Genomic DNA, 7,509 nt, shown 5'->3' with positions numbered 1-7,509 from the left:
CCATTCATTTCATTGGGGGATTTTTATTCCTGGGCACCCGCCATTCATTTCAATGGGGGAATTCGACCACTGGGAGCCAGCCATTAATTTCAATGGGGGATTTCGACCCCTAGGCGCCCCCGCCATTCATTCCTATGGGGGAATCTCGATCCCTGGCAGCCCGCCATTCATTTCAATGGGGCATTTCAACCCCTGGTAACCTGCCATTCATTCCTATGGGGAATTTCGACCCCTAGGAGCCCACCATTCATTTAAATGGGGGAATTCGACCCCTGGTAGCCCGCCATTCATTTCAATGGGGGATTTCCACCACTGGGAGCCCACCATTCATTTCTATGGGGGAATCTCGATCCCTGGTAGCCCGCCATTCATTTCATTGGGGGATTTTGACCCCTGGTAGCCCGCTTTTTATTTCAATGGGGGAATTCGACCCCTCGGAGCCCGCCATACTTTTTAATGGGGGATTTCGACCCCTGGTAGCCCGCCATTCATTTCATTGGGGGATTTTTATTCCTGGGCACCCGCCATTCATTTCAATGGGGGAATTCGACCACTGGGAGCCAGCCATTAATTTCAATGGGGGATTTCGACCCCTAGGCGCCCCCGCCATTCATTCCTATGGGGGAATCTCGATCCCTGGCAGCCCGCCATTCATTTCAATGGGGCATTTCAACCCCTGGTAACCTGCCATTCATTCCTATGGGGAATTTCGACCCCTAGGAGCCCACCATTCATTTAAATGGGGGAATTCGACCCCTGGTAGCCCGCCATTCATTTCAATGGGGGATTTCCACCACTGGGAGCCCACCATTCATTTCTATGGGGGAATCTCGATCCCTGGTAGCCCGCCATTCATTTCATTGGGGGATTTTGACCCCTGGTAGCCCGCTTTTTATTTCAATGGGGGAATTCGACCCCTCGAAGCCCGCCATACTTTTTAATGGGGGATTTCGACCCCTGGTAGCCCGCCATTCATTTCAATGGGGGATTTAAACCCCTGGTAGCCCGCCATTTATTTCAATGGGGGATTTCGACCCCTGGGCGCCCGCCATTCATTTCAATAGAAGATTTCGACCCCTGGTAGCCCGCCATTCATTTCATTGGGGGATTTTTTTTCCTCGGCGCCCGTCATTCATTTCTATGGGGTATTTCGACCCCTAATAGCCCGCCATTCATTTCATTGGGGGATTTTTATTCCTGGGCACCCGCCATTCATTTCAATGGGGGAATTCGACCACTGGGAGCCAGCCATTAATTTCAATGGGGGATTTCGACCCCTAGGCGCCCCCGCTATTCATTCCTATGGGGGAATCTCGATCCCTGGCAGCCCGCCATTCATTTCAATGGGGGATTTCAACCCCTGGTAACCCTTCCATTCATTCCTATGGGGGATTTCGACCCCTAGGAGCCCACCATTCATTTAAATGGGGGATTTCGACCCCTGGTAACCCGCCATTCATTCCTATGGGGGATTTCGACCCCTGGGAGCCCACCATTCATTTTAATGGGGGAATTCGACCCCTGGTAGCCCGCCATTCATTTCAATGGGGGATTTTGACCACTGGGAGCACACCATTCATTTCTATGGCGGAATCTCGATTCCTGGTAGCCCGCTTTTCATTTCAATGGGGGATTTCGACCACTGGGAGCCAGCCATTAATTTCAATGGGGGATTGTGAAGTTGCTTAAAACAGTAGTCTTAACATTATGTGTATTTTAAAGAATATCCTGTATATATTTTTGTGTTTTTATATTATCAACTGTCGTTTAGAGGCGCCGCTCAACTTTCTCTAATGTTTTGTATTTTTCCATGACGTATGAAACGAAACTGAAACTTAACTGTAATAAAAGCGACGAGGTGGCCGGGGGAGGAGAGAGAGTTGGAAGGAGCCGAGCGTGAGTTAAGGTCTCGCGCCTCCTCTCCTCTCCCAGCCGCGGTTGCAATAAAACAAAGCAACAGCTTCTGCCTCCTTTTTCCTTGGTGCACGTTCAGTAACTAAGGGGATCTGTAATATCAGACCCAACATTTAATTGGTGCCGAAACCTGGGACCTGCATCTGGACGGACGACCGCCGCCGAACCGAGGACACCGAGAATCTGTCGACAGCGTCTCCCCTTGCTTGACGGGTCTCGTCGCTCCGGCCTCGGCCGTTCGCCCGGACACCGGGTCCTGCGAACCAGACCGGCACAGAGGACTAACAGGTATTATGCTGTTTAATTATCACGATTTACACAGAAGTTTGAAAAAAGGAACACTAAATATACTGAAGAAGTAAGAGAAAAATAGAAAAGTGGGGAGTAAAAGAGAAGCGCTTGGGCGTTGGCCCGTGAAGAAGAGAAAAAAAACCCATGGTATACATGATCCGGGCATCAAAGGGATCACGGTTTTATTAGATGAGATCCAAAATACTTTTATTGACTAGTTTTTAACTTAAAAAAAAGTGTCGTTTTCGGGTGCCCGGGTAGAGGAAATTAAACGTTGCCGTAAATACGTAATAATTTACACCTCCCCACTCATTGGTTACCAAAATATCTGTGTTCAATATAACTAAGATTTATTAGGTCAGAACAGAACTGACTGCGATTAAAAATAATCGCCTAAAACACAAATCATGGTTTTAAATTAGAAAGTGGTGCACCACAGAAAAGACTAAGTGTGTGTGTTTGTGTGTGAGTTTTTGTGTGTGTGTGCTTGTGTGTGTGTGTGCTTGTGTGTGTGTGTGTGTGTGTGTGTGGGTGTGTACTTTGTGCGAGTTTATGAGATAAGATTAAAAAGGGAAAGAATGTAGAAAAATTGGAAGCACAACTACGTGCTGTTGAAGTGTGGATAAAACAGTGTAAAATGAGGGCAGAAAGCATTTTGGAAAGTGAGAAAAGAAAAAAGGAAAAGACAGAAAGAAAAATGTATCAGATGAAGATAAGACCAACGGAAGAAACCGGCGCCAGACGAAGAGACAACGGAAATGCACCGGCTGAAGTGCGACAGCAAAATGATCCAGAAGAGGAAGTAAACGTCAACCAACAGCGGGAACCGCCTACCCCGTCTACCTCCTCCCCAAATTCCACCTCCACGAGTTTTGGGGACGGAGCCTCCCCTCCTATTGGAAGCCGTACAAGATCAAACAAACCAACAGCAGACGTCCTGGCTGCAACAACAAAATTATACCCAGACATTCAGCAGGTGGCAGCATATCCCATGGTAGCTGTAGCCAACCCAGCTTATGGAATGCCAAATCCTGGTCAACCTGCTCATCCACAGACCTTGCTGCTCTATCGCCCATGGACCGAAGAAGAAAAAGTAGCCGCATGCGCATCAGTTCCTCCCATTGAAGACAACGTTGAAAAATGGGCAGCTGCAATTAGAGAACTACATGGATCCTATCACCTCAATGGCAATGAATTACTAAGCGTCCTACGTCTGACCGCAGGACATCGAGTTGGAAGATTCCAAGGAGCCTTTGCTCCAGCCAACCAACGAGGCCAAGTCTACCAACCAGGCCAAGAACTAGACAACGCCCTAAATACTCTTTTAGAAAGAGCCATCGCAGTGTTCAAGAAACCACCTGATTTAACTAAAGTCCGCCAATGCCGCCAAGAACCTGAAGAAAGCGCACAAAAATATGTGGACCGCCTCCAAGACGTACTGAAACTACATGGTGGCATCGAAGAAAGCACTGAGGCACAAAGCACATACCAAACATTACTGCGGGCAACATTCCTGGATGGACTAGTGGACGGTACAGTCAATTTTATCAAGAAACATTACCACACCTGGAGAACTGCCCCGGTGAATGATCTCGTAGCTTGGGCCTCACACGCTGAAGACCTAAAAAGACAAAAAGCGCAATCATCAGTCTTCAATGCCATGCACACATTTTTTCAACATGCCTCTCCTCCACCTTCTGGACCAATTTACTACCAAAACCAACCCAATCGGGGTAGAGGACGTGGACGCGGAAGAGGAAGAGGCCGACCAGCCACCAGACAGGATGTGTGCTACAATTGTGGCAAGTACGGCCACTTTGCCCGAGATTGCCGCTCCAAACAAAAAATTGAGACCCCAAAATCTGACCACTGGGATCCAACCGAATGACGCGAGCAGGAAAGGTCAAGTGATGAAAACCCTGATGACACCAGAACGATCGTCGAGGTGCTTGACCTGACAGTCCTGTTTAGCCAGATGTCCTCTATTGACCCAGCAGTAAGAAAACTAGGCTTAGGGCCATTTACTACAACATTGAAATTCATTGTGGATTCAGGAGCACAATCCTCCGTGATCACTGATCTACCAACAGGTGTCAAATTGTCAAAAAGCACAATAATGGTCATAGGAGTGGGAGGTAGACCAGCCATCCATTACTTTACCGAACCACTGACCATTATTGATGAAGACGGAACAGAATACCCAGATCAAACTTTCGTTTACGTGCCTCGTTGTCCTGAAAACCTCATCGGACGAGATTTGATAAAAGCCATGAGCCTTGTATTAATGGTCAAAGGCTCCAGCATGGTCGTGACAAAAAGAGGACAAGAAACACCAATGCAGATGTTAGTACTAGAAGGAAAAGACAAACCACGCCCATTCTACAGTCTGGATCCGATCCAAAAAGGTCCAACATCAGTAACAAACAATCTGCAACAGATGCCAGAACAAATCCTACCAAATTCAAATTGGGTGCCCCAAACCACGTACCCACTTCACTCCACCATCCGCTTCGCCCCGAACAAAGAGGACAGAGACTTCTTTGATCAATGGTCCCGATTGACAACCATGCGGGCCCAAATAAAAGACCTAATTTGGGACGAACAGGCAGGATGGATGGCAGCCACAGTAATCTTTCCAGATTACATATATGCATTAACCACATATGAAGGCGTTGGCATTCCCTTCCACATTTCACTGGCAAAACCAACAGGCTGGAGATGGAAAGACATAGGATCAAAAATAAGAGATGTAACATGGTCCGAACAACGACTTCCGTGGACTCCATGTCAAGATGGAAGATTTAAACGCATCATGTCATCAGGAAACGTGGTCTGGAGGAAAAAACTAAACTGGGTGACAACATTTGTCCCCAGCACCCACCTAAGTACATGACATCCGGAGGAAACCACGATCCTGGCACTAAAAGACGCCATGGATCAAATACCACCTCAGCTGTGGTCAGCGTCAAAAACCGATGTGGGCCTAATGACCACAGCCACAGAAGTAACAATTGAACCAAGAACAAACTATCGCCCACGAATCAATCAATACCCACTCAAACCTGATGCCAAAGAAGGAATCACACCAGTAATCATGAACATGGTAAAAGCTGGAGTGCTCATAGAAGCCCCCAAGGTAACTTGTAACACTCCAATCTTTCCAGTAAAGAAAGCAGACACCACGACCTGGCGAATGGTCCACGACTTAAGAGCCGTAAATCAGGCAGTAAAACAGAGAGCCCCCTGCGTCCCCGACCCCCACACTCTACTCAATGCGCTGAAGCCAGAACAGAAATGGTTCACAGTAATTGATCTAAGCAACGCCTTCTTTTCCATCCCATTGCACGAGTCTGCCCGTCATTGGTTTGGTTTCACCTTTAATCAAAAGAAGTACACCTATACGAGACTACCCCAAGGCTATGCAGAGAGCCCCACCATTTTCTCTCAAGAAATCAACAACTGTCTGAGCCTCCATGAACACAGTGAAACCACTCAAATCTTGATTTACGTAGATGACATTCTCATCGCCAGTCCAACCAAAGAAGAAAATCAAGAAGAAGCAGTGAAACTGTGTCAACACCTGGCAAAGACAGGAAACAAAGCCTCACTGACCAAACTACAGTGGACTCAGACCGAAGTAGTTTTCTTAGGTCACATCATATCGGCAGAAGGAAGAAAACTAACCCCTGATCGGAAACAAGCTATCCTTGATGCCCCCAAACCAAAGACCAAAAGACAGATGATGGCCTTCCTAGGCCTAGTGAACTTTTGCCGTCTATGGGTTCTGGACTTCGCCGAAATAACGCAACCACTGGTGGATTTAATTTACCAAGAAGACATCGCCCTGGCCGATCCCATCACATGGACGAAAATAGCTAATGACAAGTTCAATCAGATAAAACAGACCATCACAAGCACAGGCCCTTTGGGCCTACCCGACTACAAGAAACTGTTTACCCAAACAGTGGACTGCAAAGACGGATTCATGACATCCGTCCTACTCCAACAACATGGTACACAAATGCGACCAGTGGCCTACTACTCAAAGAAACTTGATGCTGTCGCCAGAGCCCTGCCCCAGTGTGTCCAAGCAGTGTGTGCCGCAGCAATGGCTGTCCAAGCATCCGCCGAATTGGTGTTGTTCCATCCCACCACTCTACTAGTAACACACTCAGTAGATGTTCTTTTGACTCAAACAAAGATGTCATTTCTCTCACCAGCAAGACATCTTGGCCTAACAGCTGTACTGTTGTCCCAACCCCATCTTACCATCAAGAGATGCAGCACTCTCAATCCTGCAAGTCTCCTCCCAGTGGAGACAGATGGGACACCACACAGTTGCACAGAAGCCACCGAGGAAATCTGCAAACCAAGAAGAGATTTGTTAGACACACCCTTACAAGAAGGAGAAGCAGTGTTTGTAGATGGTTCCTCAAGCAAAGATGAACTAGGCAACACCAACACAGGCTATGCAGTGGTCACACAACAAAAGACACTGAAGAGCGGACGATTAATAGGAAATCTGTCAGCACAAGCAGCAGAACTCATCGCGCTAACAGAAGCATGTAAATTATTCAAAGACAAAGCAGTAACAATTTGGACCGACAGCCAATATGCCCACTCGACATTGCACATCTTTGCCGCCATGTGGGCTCGACGAGGAATGAAAACATCAACAGGAAAACCTGTTCAACACGCCAAATTACTCACTGACCTTTTGGCCGCTGTACTGCTACCCTCCAAAATAGCAGTATGCAAATGCAAAGCTCACACCTCAGCAAAAGACGCCGTTTCTGTAGGAAATGCAAAAGCAGATTTGGCAGCCAAGCAAGCAGGCCAAGACAAAACAAAGATCGTCATGCTCGCCAACCACAAAGAAACACAACAACACAACAACATTCCAAAACAAGTACTAATTGACATGCAAAACAACGCTCCAGACAAAGAAAAAACACTATGGAAAATGATGAACATTGAACTCACCCCAGAAGGCCTCTACCACAAAGAAGACCGACCAGTCATCCCCCGCAGTCTGTTCCACGCAGTAGCCACATTGAGTCATGGCAAGTCCCATGTCTCAACAGGAGGGATGGTATCTATGGTAGAACAGACAATGACAATACCACAGGGCTTACAAACCTATTTTAAAACTTTTTGTCGGTCATGTATGGTGTGTTGTCGTCACAATGCTCAGGGAAACTTAAGACCACAGAGAGGGAAATGCCCAGTGGGCTCCTACCCATTTGAAGTTTTACACATGGACTTTATTGAACTACACAAAAGTGGTCAGCACAAGTACTGTTT

General features: G+C 47.2%; 1 long non-coding RNA gene across 1 annotated transcript; it reads right to left on the bottom strand.

Annotated features, from left to right (window-relative positions):
• Positions 1-2,729: 2,729 nt before the first annotated feature.
• On the bottom strand, positions 2,730-6,552 carry LOC144059166 (uncharacterized). Its single transcript, XR_013295580.1, has 2 exons — positions 6,475-6,552; positions 2,730-3,826 (listed from the first exon to the last, which is right to left on the bottom strand). It is a non-coding gene; the product is annotated as an uncharacterized LOC144059166 (long non-coding RNA).
• Between the last annotated feature and the right edge of the window lie 957 nt (positions 6,553-7,509).

Source organism: Vanacampus margaritifer, chromosome 10, assembly GCF_051991255.1.
Source record: "Vanacampus margaritifer isolate UIUO_Vmar chromosome 10, RoL_Vmar_1.0, whole genome shotgun sequence".
Taxonomy (NCBI): Eukaryota; Metazoa; Chordata; class Actinopteri; order Syngnathiformes; family Syngnathidae; genus Vanacampus; species Vanacampus margaritifer.
The sequence above is the reverse complement of the archived record's forward strand: the minus strand, read 5'-3'. Positions and strand labels throughout refer to the sequence as shown.